At 48.0% G+C, this 13756-nt stretch overlaps 1 pseudogene; it reads right to left on the minus strand.

The window, feature by feature from the left end:
- Positions 1 to 1348: 1348 nt before the first annotated feature.
- LOC144109882 (piwi-like protein 1 pseudogene) lies at positions 1349 to 11953 on the minus strand (annotated as a pseudogene).
- Positions 11954 to 13756: the final 1803 nt, after the last annotated feature.

Genomic DNA, 13756 nt, shown 5'->3' on the forward strand with positions numbered 1-13756 from the left:
GCACCATTCTTTCGTTTTGAAGGCGTAGCTTTCCCTGCTCTCTGCTATTTGCTCTGACACAAGAAGTTAACCCCTCTTAAGCACATGAGTGTTCCAAATGGTCCTTTCAACTATGAGACCAAGCAAGGCAGCAAGCAGAGAAATGGCGTTTGTCATCGACTTCTCATGTAGGAACCTCGCAGGCTTCAGGGGGCTTTATTTACCAAATGGTAACAGCACACCTTCTCCGACCAAATCAGTTTCAGTCAAGTATTTATGACAACATTTACAAAAAAAAGGTTCCAATACCAATTTAAAGCAAACCATCATGTAAAGACAACAGAAGAAAAAAATTGCTTCAACAACTTTTGAAAGCAAACCATATGAAAACATTTACTCACAAAAAGTTTCAGTAGAAATTCGAAGCAAACCAACATGTAAAGACAACAAAAAAACAAACAAGCTGCTTCCACAACTTTTGAAATCAAAACAACTGACAATATTCACACAGAAAAACTTTCAATACAAATTCAAAGCAAGCCAATGTGTAAAGACAACACAACAAAACAAACAAAAAAGTTGCTTCAAGAACTTTTGAAAGCAAACCAACTGACAGCATTAACAGACAAAAAGTTCCAATACGAATTCAAAGCAAACCAACATGTAAAGACAACACAAAAAAAAAGTTGCTAACAACTTTGGAAAGCAAACCAACTACTGTCAAGAAAAAGCACCCAATGAAGGAAAAAAGAAAAGCAAGAAATCATAAAGTAAAGCATCGGTAGAATCAAAAGTGTTCCCCAATTTTTTTTACATAAAAAATGTTGAACTAAATGGAAACAAAAATAAAGCAGATCTAATTTAAGCACAATGCCATAATACTTTACAGAGGTTCCAAGATGAATCTTGAAAAAAGAAAAATAGGGAATCAAATTCCACAAAACATATCGAATTCATTGCTCTCCTAAGGTAAAGCGGAAGCACATGTGCCATCTAGTACAAATAAACTTCGAATCAGTGACCTTTGCTGCCACGCAGCAGCTCCTACAGCGAAGGCCTGAGGCATGAACCTTTCCACAAACAATCATCAGACAAGCCCTTCACATCACCAGTGAATTCTCACCTGAAAAAGAAACCCTTACTACAAAGCAATGCTAGGCCTGAACCCCTCCCTGCTTCAATTAGACGGCGGCGCTTCGTTCATGAACTGCCATGGCAATATGCGGTGGTCGATCACACACACCTGCTTAGCCCCTTTCCGTACTCCTTAGATTGTGTGCGCAGGTGTGCAGAAGAGGGCAGAGGGCGCAAACCTCCCTTCCCACCTTCCTCACACCGGCGAACGTCGGTGAACCCCGAACGCCAGAGTTTAGAGGTAATAGAGGGTAGAGGATAGGCGCGGGTTGTGCTCCGCGTGCATCGGCAGGCCGGCGAGGAAGACGAGCTTGTGGGCGTACTGGCACTGGGCCGGCACGCGGATGGTGAAGTACAGGTGGGTCAGCTTGTAGGCCAGGAGCTGCATGTGGTCCGGCTTGAGGCCCGTCGTGGCGTAGAGGACGTTGTAGTGGGACGGGGCCACGGTGCCCTGGCGCACGCTCTGCGACGCCAGGAAGAAGTCGTAGCGCTCGGGGCGCGTCACCTCGCTGTCGACCACGGTGCCCGGCGGCGGGTTGGTCACGTTCTCACGGTTCGACAGGTAGGAGCGCGTGGAGATGTGCCTGGTCACCACCACGAAGGCCAGCTTGTGCTGCACGCCTGGGAAGAGCGCTTGTAGCGAGGCCACAGTCTGAGCGATCTCCCAGTCCTTCACCTGCGCCGCGCACCCCTGAGACACGCTTCAGTCGCGCCCATTGCCGCCACCAGCATCACCTGCCAGTGCACTTCTACTGACTGCAGAGGGCATTGGAAGTTACCAAAAAGTCAGTGGACGGTTGGTGGCTCAAAAACAGAGAGGTGACATAAGGTTAAAAGCTCAGGGCTGAAAACGGAGAATTGTGAGACCAATTTATAGCACAGTTAAATAAAAAAACGTATGAGATCACTGTGGCACGCGCACTGGAGGATTGCGTAAGTATTGACGCCTCCTTGCCCCTCTTTGCCTAAATTAAGTTCCATCATTGACCATTTTGAGTTTATAAAGTGTGCGCCACGCTTCGTTTTTAAATTTGGCGCCACTGTTCGCTACGTCTACACTTCCAGTTTTTCAGATTTGGCACAAAGCTTTAGCTCCACCAATTTCCGGTGTTTTAAAATTCTGCGCCATTAGTGTTGGGCCCCGACCACTTTTGGGACATTTTTGGCTCTAATTAATTACTATCCCACTAGCACCTCATGATTTCTCCTGCGAGAGTTTTGGCTGCTGAATCTAATGCAAACATTGTTTTTCTTATAACTCAATTCGGTCGAACATTATCGTGATGACAAGCTCTTAATGACACAAAACCGCAAGAAATGTCATGCAATGCGTGCGCATTAATAAAAAAAACTGAGTCGGGGACAACTGCGCATGCGCTACCCAGGGCTCCAGGCAGCGGCGTGTAGTAACCAGGAGCTTCACCAGGAGCTTTCACCCAAGCCCCAGTGGCAACCACGCTGGTGTATATTGATAGAACGTGGTGGAAGCCCTCGCGCAAGTCTATTCTGTTTATCGCCACTTCTTCGGGCTTCCAACACCGAATTTTCATGTTGCACATCATCATACAGCCCCCATTACCTCATGTGGAGAGCTCCAAAAAACATTATGCTAAAGCTTTCGATTACCGCACTGTAATACCGCGAGCCTGGTCCCGAGCAAGACGTGCATGCCTGTCACATACTTTCTAGCCGTGCTTTCCTCATGGAAGATCGATCGCCCACGCAGGTGCCGTCTGCAAAGTTTCCAATACCCGAACATTTTCTCATGCTATTCGGAACTCCCGGGAATCAAATCAGTGCGTACGTAGATGGCAGATGCTCAGACCTCGTCTCATGATTCGTAATCATATTCTATTAGTCCGAAATTCAGCCTTACTTGCGATAAAAAGTTACCGTTCTTGGAAGAAAATTTAAGTTTACTTTGGAATAAAAGCTTTCTGTATTCTCTCCAATGCTTCGCGAAAACGTTATGCGTGGTCCACTACTGCAGTTTCCTGCGGGATCACACTTCCAACACAAAGTCCGCATCATCTCCAGCGGACACGAAATGTGAAAATACCTGCCTAGTCTGCAATGTAAACGACACTTAAAGAACAGCTTGTACTGATAGATAAGCCAAGGGTGGTCTAAATTATCCCCGTGCCCTCCACTACACCATATCTCGCAGCTTTCATGCAGCTTTGATACGTTCAGTGCCAAACGTTTTTAGGCGATTGAGTATACATCTCGTTTGGATCTAAAAGCTGTCGTCGTATTCGGCACCTGTGTCGGGAATAATCGGGGGCTGCGTAACACAAAACTTATCACGCCAACCGTTTTCCGTAGAATATTGCGGATGTCCTACGATTCAGCGTTTCGCGAGCATAAAATTAACTAGCCAGTTCGAGCCTAGCTCACGGCAGCGATTCTAACCGACGACCTAGAGTCGGGGCTGCTTAAAAAATCCCATCACAGCAATTCTTGGTTCTTCTGACTGATGATTGACTGGTGTGTGATAGGCTCTGACGAATTAATGAAATCACTGTAATTAATTGAATAACTGATATAATAAATAATTAAAAAAGAGAAAAAAGGGGTGTTCAAAGATTTTAAACTCGTGAGATTGAAAAGCGAATGCTTGACTAGGCTAATTAAGAATATTTGGAGGGTGTAATAGATCGATTTTTTTTTATTTTAAAACAAATAAAAAAGAAAAATGCGTTCAAAGGTGTCAAATTGCTCAGAATGGAAAGCCTAAACGCTACGATATCGTGTTATACCCTTACGGTGAACCGTAGGTGTTCTCTAATTTTATTAATGTGATAGCATTAAAAACGGCATAAAGGCGAAAGCTCTCCCACAGTATCTATGTGAAGCATCGACCTTAAGGGGACTTATCTCTCTCCACCCTCCAGCTGTCAACTGTCCTCTCGTCGCGTCAATCTAGCGACCAGATGTACGTGGCGTGGCGTACCCTGTCCAGGGAGTCATCAATGCGTAGCAGAGGATAAACGTCTTTTTTGGTTACTTTGTTTAGACGGCCGTAATCAACACAAAACCGTAGGGTTCCATCTTTCTTCGCCGCTAGAACCACAGACGATGCTCACGGGCTCGTCGACGGCTCTGTCACGTCGTCTTGGGAGTGGTCGGTGCCTCCACTGATGCCGTGATTTCGGACAATGCGTGCGTTCCCGCGAATTCACTAAGTTCTTCGAAATAGGCAATAGCTGTTTTGCCGGGCGAACACTGAGGTTCAGAATCGAAATTGGTCACCAGAAGTTCGGTTCGCCCACTGCTTAATTCAATAATTCCGCAAGCTACACAGACTTGCCGACACCGGAGCAGCGAGATGTTGGTTTCAGCGATGCCACGAGTGCTGGGGCTCTTATCGCACTCTGTGGTGACAAACATGCTCGCTCTTGACGGGATCAATATGTGGTCGTCACAGACGCATAACTTAGCCCTGCGTGGCTCGGTATCGTTGTCGACAGGACCTTGGGTGGAAAACGACACGATTACCTCCTGAAGGTTGATAATGGCACCGTACTCGTGAAGGAAACCCAAACCGAGTATGAGGTCCTTGGAGCACTCGGGTAACATAGCAAAGCAACCAGGGAAAGAAACACCGCGGATCTGGATTCGCGAAGTGCAGACACCGCTCGAAGTTACCACATGGCCACCAGCTGTCCGGATATGCGGCCCAGACCAAGAGGCCAGAACCTTCCTCAGCGCCGTGGCTAACCATTTTGGGTGGAAAAAAAACATCGCGAAGGGACGGAAGACAAAGAAGAAGGAAACCACACGGAAACCTTCTTCTCAGCATTCGTTGACGTGGCTCAGCTACCCAGGCTGCGGGGCAGTGGCTAAGTACCTGGCGGTGTTGCGTTAGCTTGCTAAATTTCTCCTTCTTTTTGTCTGTGCCTGTTTGCTCCTGTTCTGAGGTGATTGGGTGCGGGACGAGAGCTTAATGTCGACTTCTTCTCCTGGCCAGGGGTTTTCCCCTTGGTCGGCATCTCTTCCCAAAGACCAGCTCCCACTTGATCTCTTTTTCCGCAGCGGTGTTTCAAGCATTCCAGTCGCATTAGTGCCTTCCGATGGAGGCGCTATCCGACTGAACAACCCGGAGGCAGTGCAGGCAGCCCTTCAGTCCACATCGAAGCACTTTATGCACATTACCGATGTCCAGCAGTTCGGCAGGGGTGGTGTTTTGTGCCGGTCGTCGGATAAAGACTGTATTGAAGATCTTCTAAAGTGCACGACCTTCGCCAGCCACCCGGTGAGCGCATTCATTCCGCCTCATCTAGCATGTTCCAAGGGCTTGGTCCGAGGGGTCGACTCTCGATTGAGCCCTGCGCAAACGCTTGAGAACCTCTCGCCTGCGGGAGTGATTGCTGTCCATCGCTGCAGCAGGCTGGTTGACGGAGTAAAAATTCCTACTGAGTCCGTCATTGCCACATTTGCAGGAATATTTTGTCCGTCAGAGATTAAGGTGTGGCCATTGGTTTTTCGAGTAGATGCCTTTAACTCTCGGCCCCTTCAGTGTCAAAACTGCTGGCGATTTGGCCACAGCGCAAGGCCTGCAAATCGGCCTTACGCTGCTGTGCCTGTGGGGAACGTCATGGCAGAGAGGAATGTCCTGAACAGCAAGAGAAGTGTTGTTTGTGTAGCGGTGCTCATCCTGCTGATTCGCCTGACTGTCCTGCACGAGCACAAGAAGTTCAGGTGCTCGAGCTTATAGACAAGCGCAGATGCACGCGGAGAGAGGCTTTTGCCGCAGTCAAGGAGAGAGCCTCAGCCTACTCTAGTGTGGCCGCCAAATTCCCACCCATAATGGATTCTAGTTTGTCCCAGGCTATTACAGCGGCAGTTGAGAAAGCTGTGGCAAATGCAATGGATCGCATTATGGAAACCGTGTCCACGTGCATTTCGCAGGTCATAGCTGCTCAGATGACCAATCTTCTGCAGGCGTCCACCACTCCGCTCTTGTCTTCTTTGGCTTCGGAAGCTACCCCTCCTTCTGTAGTAATGCATTCCGCTCCACAGGGCCAAAAACAATGTGAGCAACAAAAGGCCTCTCAGCCCTCTCCTTCGAATAGCGTTATGGACGCATCCTCTATGGATTGTATTGATATGGAGTCTGATCTCCGCGCCCAGAAACGAAGTGGGTCTCCTCTGAATATTGCAGGTCCATCTTGCCCCCAGTCAAAGACAAAGAAAAGTAACGCAAGTCAAAAGGCTAAGACCAGTATTCTAGAAAAGGCAGTCGCGGCTGCGGCACTTCCGCTAAGATGGGGTTCTTAAGTGTACTCCAGTGGAATTGTCGATCAATATTCTCCGCTTCAATAGATTTAAATTGCCTATGCAGTCAGCTTCTACCAGATTTAGTTGCTTTACAGGAAACATGGCTAACTCCAAATTTCAATTATCATCTCAAGGATTACCATCCGTTCCGGCTTGACCGGTCATCACGAGGGGGGGGTTGTTAGTGCTCATATCTACAAAGTTTTGCCACAGGGCATGCATTTCTTTTCAATATGCGGACAATGAATGTGAAATCCTTGCGGTTGACCTCAGTGTCCCAGGTCAACAGCCCTTTACGGTAGCTAATGCATATTTCCCGTCTGGTGTGCGTGACACTCGGCCCCTTGACTCACTCATGTCTAGTAGCCGATCTCAGGTTCTATTACTTGGCGACTTCAATTCGCACCATGTGACTTCGGGGTTTAAAACAGACAGCTTTGGTTCTAGGCTATTTGATTGGGCTTCTGGCAACAACTTGATCTGCAACAATTCCGGATTGCCTACGTTTGTTCGCAGTCAATGCCGCTCTGCCTTGGATTTAACTTTTTCCTCCCCAGGAGTCTCCGTTATGTCTTGGGCGCCTGTTGACTGTGCAACAAACAGTGATCATCTACCGATTAGTTTCAAGTTTGCGTGTAAATTAACTCTTCCTGAGCGACATCAGCGCTCGTTAATAAATTACAATTGCTTTAAAGACACTCTAAAATCAGCCCTCCAAATCACTTCAGACACTCGCGCTCAGATAAGTGCCGAAAGCAAGGCTGCACATCTATGTTCAGTACTGGACCATGCAAGGCAAGCGTCTGAATTTTTCGTTAAGAGAACAAAGGGTGCAATCGCGAACAATTGGTGGAATGCTGAGTGCACGCGTGCATATAGACGACGGAAAGCAGCTTGGAAGAAACTTCTCATCAATCAATGCCCAAAAAATTGGCTGGATTATAAGTATGTTGCAGCAACATTTAAGCGCACTGTCGCCCGTGCAAAGGAGGAGTATAATACAAATCATTATGATTTCCTTTCCCAATCAGGAAGTAAACGAGCTTTGTTTAATTTCATGAGGCGCAACAAGGTGATTCCTCCTACTGCCAACATTGAATCCCTCGTTCAGTCCCCTGCTGACATCGCAAAGGCCTTAGAAGATATTGCGTGTGGCCTAGAGCTTCGCTTTACATCTGCTTTACCTTCTCCTACTATATTCACATGCACCTCAAGTGATTTCACTGAGGTCTCTATGCCTGAGCTGTCGCAAATTGTTCTGCGCTTATCCCCAGCGGCTCCTGGCCCCGATAAGGTCACTTCATCTATGAAAAAAATTTTGTTCAATGAATCTCCTGCAGACCTGTTGGCTCTAATTAACCATTCTATTAAAGGTCCTTGGATACCGCATGAGTGGCGTCTTGCTGAAATAGTTCCATTGCTTAAAAACCAAGGGGAGGGCTTAACTTTAGGCAATATACGCCCTATTTCGTTAACATCGAACCTAGTGAAATTGGTGGAAAGGGTCCTTCTCAGCCGTGTCATGTCATTCATTTCAGAAAATGCTGTATTGAATCCATGTCAAATTGGTTTCAGGCCTGGTTGTTCAATTTGGTGTGCTCATACTGACCTTGAGAGTCGTATTAAATTAGCTCGCAATAGAAAACAGTTTGCTGCGCTTGTCACCTTGGATGTCAGTAAAGCATACGACAGCGTGGAGCACTCGACTCTATTACTAAGATTACAGGAACTCAACTTCCCAAGCTATTTTGTAGCATGGATTTCTGTTTTTTTAGAAAATAGAGAATTTTACTGCTGCCAAAATGGTGTTTCCTCAAGGAGATTTCCACAGACAAGAGGTGTTCCGCAAGGATCAGTTCTCTCACCTGTTCTTTTTAACATTTTTCTAAGCTCAATTCCATGCATTCAGAATGTGAAAACTTATGTGTATGCCGACGATATTGCATTTTTTGCATCAGCAGGTGACATTCACACTCTTTATCGAACCCTGCAAAATTACCTCAATGTTCTTGACAACTGGCTAGGAAGAATTCATCTGTCCCTTAATGTGAAGAAATGCGCATTGTTAGTATTTCCAGTTTCTGTTCCTGTAAACATCTGCCTGGTCTATAGAAATAACATAATACCTCAAGTTCAGACGGTGAAGTATCTCGGTGTAATATACGACTCTACTCTCTCCTGGCGGCCACACATTGAGCAAGTTTCTGCAAAAGGAGTTCGGGCCATTGGCATCCTGCGCAGGCTTTGTAGTGCTAGGTCAGGCATGAGAAGGCATACGCTTCTGATGATTTATAAAATGTACGTCCGCCCAATTTTGGAGTTCGGGTGTGTTTTATTCTCAGGAGCTCCTGCCTATAAACTTCGCCCTCTTGTGCTTTTGGAGCGTGAGGCGTTGCGCCTTTGTCTGGGGCTTCCAAAATATGTCGCCAATGCTGTTCTGCACCTTGAGGCGCGAATGCCTTCGTTATCAGCTAGGTTTAACCTTTTAACAGTTCAAACATTTTTAAAATTGTGCGACTCACCTCTTCACGCTTCCAGTATAATATTTCTTAGTCAACCTTCCGCCTTTTTTGGTGCTGCCTGGTCTCGATTTCATACCCCGCAGGTATGTTACGTGCAGTCCCTCCTTGATCGCATAAATATTCATTTCACTGATGTCCGCCAAATATATAACAACTCCTCATCTGTCCAGATTGAATTCGATGACATTTTCTCATCGAATGCAAAGCTGCAGCCCTTCCCGCTTCTTCAGGGTCTATTGCAGGACCACCTAAGGTCCTTTCCCTCTCATGTTCTTATTGCTACCGATGCCTCGCAGGATCGCGAAAAGGCAGGTGTGGGAATTTTTTCACCTTCACTGGATTGGTCTTTTTCTCTCCGTCTTCCTGACTTCACTCCAATTTTTCTGGCTGAATTATTAGCAGTAATCTTAGCCTTACGAAAATTAGAATCTACCGTTTCCCAGGTCGTGGTTATGACAGACTCTCTGTCCATTTGCTCTTCCTTATCCTCACCCACTGACTCTCGGCCATTACGCCTCTTTAGGTTCCTGATTCCGCTGCATCTAAATTCGGTAAGGTTGCTTTGGGTACCAGGTCACATGGGCTTTCACTTAAATGAGGTTGCAGATTCCTTAGCAAGAGCCTCTCTCAGCGGCCCAATTGTTGCTGTCCTACCATCGTGTGCATATACAGCTGCGGTGAGGTTTCGCAGCTACACAATATTTCAGGAATTTGCTGCCTCGGCTCTTACATCATCTCCCGAATATCAGCATCTTCTGCATCCTTGGAGTAGCAAAGACTGGCGCTCACGCAGACTGGAGGTCTCTTTCACGCGTTTGCGTTGCCGGGTTCCCCTTCTAAATTTCTACCTTCACAGATCTGGACTGGCAGCTTCCCCACTGTGCCCTTCTTGTGCCGAACCTGAGACAATGGATCACTTCCTGCTGTTCTGCCGCCGCTTTTCTCATTTGAGGAAGCGTCTTTTGCAAATTCCATTTCATCAACTGGGCTTGCCTGTGTCTTCCGCGGTTGTTCTTTCCATTGGCGCTTCTTTGCTTGGACGAAGCGACAGGAGTGTGCGCTCTGCTGTGCAAAATTTTCTTCAAGAAACGCAGCGACTCCCATTCTAATTTTTTTTTTCCCGATCTCAGTCAGTAAGACATTGCAACATTACAGGCATTGTGTACTATTATGCACATTAAGCAATTGTCCCGTCTTCGATCTCCAAGTTAACTGCATCGCTTTCCTTCCCTCTTCCAATCTATCAGACTACATACTATTTCCACTGCTTTTCCCGTCAAAAATTTCCTGTATCCAGTAATTAACCGCCTGTGTCTTGGCCACTCCCCCGTAGTGGGTATGTGCCAGCAACGTTTGAGGCCTTCCTTCCTTCCTTCCTTCCTTCTTTGTCTTCCGTCCCTTCGCGCTGTTTTTTTTTTCACCCAAAATGAACGCATACCAGCTCGCCCAACTTTCCATTCTAGTACCGTGGCTAACCGTCTGCTCATTACAGAACGATCGGCGCCGATATCCACGAGTGCGGTAACGTCGTGGTTGTCGGCGGATACCAGAATTTCGGCGGAAACCAGTCGGTCGCAGCGCGTCGCCGAGGTAGTCGGGTCAGCTCGTCGTCGGCGGGAGGGTCACGGCGAATCGTCGGGTGGAGGCTCTTGACTCGGTCCAGTAGCGGCAGCCCTACCCCTGGAGAACGCCGTCTTCAGTTTTCCCGACGTGGGAAGGTACCTCTGAACTGGCCAGAGGACGACGGGCGGCCGGGCGAAGAGAACCGCCTTGGGGATGGCGATCGGGACTGGCCTCGCTGCAAGGTCGAGGACTGCACGTTATCAGCCAGGTACAGCTCGATATCGCTTAATTGTTTACCGTATCGTGGTCGAGGAAACCCCCTAAAACCTATTCTGCGGTAGGAGGAGTGGCGGAGGATGTGGCCGGGCTCCCCGCAGCGGTAACAGAGTGGTCGATTGTTTGGCGTACGCCACACGTGCACTTTGTCATGGGGGGGCCTGGACTCCTGCGGCACGGAGAGTACTGTTGCGATTGGGTACTGCGCAGAGCTGCCACAGGACCGACGGGGGAAAGGCTCGCATCGCTGGCCCGGGACTTCGTAGCGCGTCGCTGTACGTAGTAACGGAGGGCGCCGGGTGTGGAGCTGAGGTTGGCTGCACAACTCGTTGGATTTCTTCACGGACCACGTCCGTTGCGGCAGTGACGCTGACCTGTGGAGCTTCAAAGCGAACTTTCGCCAGTTCCTCGCTCCCAAGGCTCTTTACAAGCTCCCGAAGCTCCTCGGCGGGTAGCGACGTATGCGTGTACTGGGAAGCGGCTGCTACAGTAGCCGGACGTTCGTAGTGCGAGCTTCGTTCCTGCAGAGAGCGCTCGATACCCGTTGCCTCCTTGGTGAAGTCGGACACTGTTCGTGGCGGGTCACGGACCAGTCCGGCCAACAGCTGCTCTTTTACTCCGCGCATTAAGTGGCGTAACTCTTGGCTTCGGGCATAGCAGGGTCGGTCTGGTTAAAACAGTCGCGTCATGTCCTCTATGAACATCGCGACACTCTCGTTCGGCTCCTGTGATCTCGAGTGCAGGGCGATTTCAGCTTTCTCTTTTCTTTCGCTTCTGGTAAGTGTCGCTAGCAGCTCTCGACGAAAAGCCTCCAAGGTGGCAAAGGAAGTTTCGTGGTTCTCAAACCTTGTTTTGGCCGAGTCCTGCAGCGCATAGCAGACGTTGCGCAATTTGCGCTCGCCGCCCCTCTCATTGAAACCCGCCACTCGGTCGGAGCTCGCCAACCATTCTTCAACGACCCCGAACCTGTCCCCGTGGAACGGTGGCGGCGACCGAGGTGCGTGAAGGACGAATGGCGGGTCATTCACGGAATGATGAGTTGTCTGCCTAGCCGCGGTGGATATCATGACCCTTACAGGCACTGTCAGTTGGCTGAACTTCGGTTGTAGGCCTCGCAGACGGCGGCTCACCTTGTGGGCGGGTGTTGAGTCCACGCGCGGAGAACAGGCGTCAAGAGTGCCCTCGTAGTTAGAGTACATGGGACGCTACCCAGCGGCTCCACCAAATATGCCACCGATAAACGGCGGAAGCATACAGACGAGGTTTAACTAGACATGCTGGGCGAGAAAGACAGCACGGCGCTCGAGCGAAGAAATGACAATCCTCTATAGCCCCTCAAGTGCGCAAGGCAACAGTTCGGCCGCTGTATGGCGCAACTGGATGGATTGGTATTGTGGCAATAGGCTCCCAAAGAACAATATGTGTGAAAGTTAGGCTTTCTGCATCTATTGCTTATCGCAGAGCTCAGCAATAGCCACCTGGGTCTCAAAGGCCCACCGGTGACTGTGTTTGAAATGGCCACCGTGCAGTGTGGAGGCATATCGTATAACCGGTCCCCCACTGCGCCGGCAGTGGTATGAGGACTCGCGGTCATATTTCTTCTGCATCAATTGAACTGATCGCTGTATATTTTTTTTGTCTTAACAGCTACAAAATACTCTACAGCAGACATTTATCAAGAGTTCGCAGTTTGGAGGGCCAAATTGAGTAAGTTTTTTCTGTCTCGCCAGGACGTTTTAACACCCTAAAAATACTTGCCGAGATGCATTGAGTCTTCACGCCCATGTAGCTGTTACGAGTGGGGACGAACGCTTCAAAACAGGTCAGAAAGATGTTTAGACAAATTCTTGCGGCGTCCTTCAGTGTCCCGTCCATGGAGGCGGGAAAGAGAAGATGATGCAACGCCTGTACCATTCAAGCCATGCAGTTTTCGACGCCCCGCGGTGCCACATACCAGGGCATAATCACGTCTTCGAAATTCGATTTTTCCAATAGCCGCGAAGAGAAGGCGGGCGTGCCTCTCGACTCCTAAATGATGAAAACTCTAAGAACTGACATCCCCTGCCGAAAACTCTTGCTGACAGGAATAGATTCTCGATGTATTTCTTCCGAAAGTTAACAGAAACAGTATCGGAATTTTTTTAGGGGATGGCATTAGCATCGGCCAGCTACGTGTGTCTCATTGAAACTATATGAATAACCACAATAGTTATGTAGCAAGCGATTACAAGTTAGCTAAGCAGCATACTTGTAAACGTGATTAGATTTTATTTGGATGTTTATGGTTAATTATGTGTTTTTAACGTCTCAAAGCGAATAAGGCTTTGAGGGACGCAGTACTGAAGGGCTCCTGATATTTCAGATGTTCGCCACTACTTCCGTTACAGCGCAAAATGCCTGCACTACATTATCTGCACCTGCATTGTCTGATTTTATTTACACAATACTGCAGAACTCAAATGGTCCTAGCAAGGTGAAGAAATTTGAACTAGAAAGAACTGCGCATAAATAACAGCGCGACGTACGGGGCAGTCAGGAAGAGACACAAACACTTTCGCTGGCTATAAAATGGAAGCAAATTTTATTTCATTGACGCAATTTATACTCCAGGGTCATGTGCACATTATAAAAAAATAAAAACTTTAAAACCCAGCAACAAGATACTCCTGCGTTCTTTGAAACGATGACTCACGTCGTGCACATATGGGATCGCAACAGTTTTTTCACGTTCCTCTTATTCCTGTGTCGTCGTGGCTGCCAGGTGGAAATCTTTCAAAATTTTGTAGCAATCACTACAAAGAACAGCGTCCGGGAATCCGGCGAGGCGCAACCTTTGCAGTTGGTTCTTAAAGCTTTGTTCGCTACGTTGCAGTCATGACCTATTGAGGGTTCTTATCAAGGCTCTTGTTACTGTTTATTTATAAAACTCTCTTTCCTTGCCAGCAGTGCCCGACCCTTTCCTGGTAAGAAAAAACCTGAGGATGTTTCAAGTAGCTCGAATA

The sequence above is a fragment of the Amblyomma americanum genome, chromosome 11 (assembly GCF_052857255.1).
Source record: "Amblyomma americanum isolate KBUSLIRL-KWMA chromosome 11, ASM5285725v1, whole genome shotgun sequence".
In the NCBI taxonomy this organism is placed as follows: domain Eukaryota; kingdom Metazoa; phylum Arthropoda; class Arachnida; order Ixodida; family Ixodidae; genus Amblyomma; species Amblyomma americanum.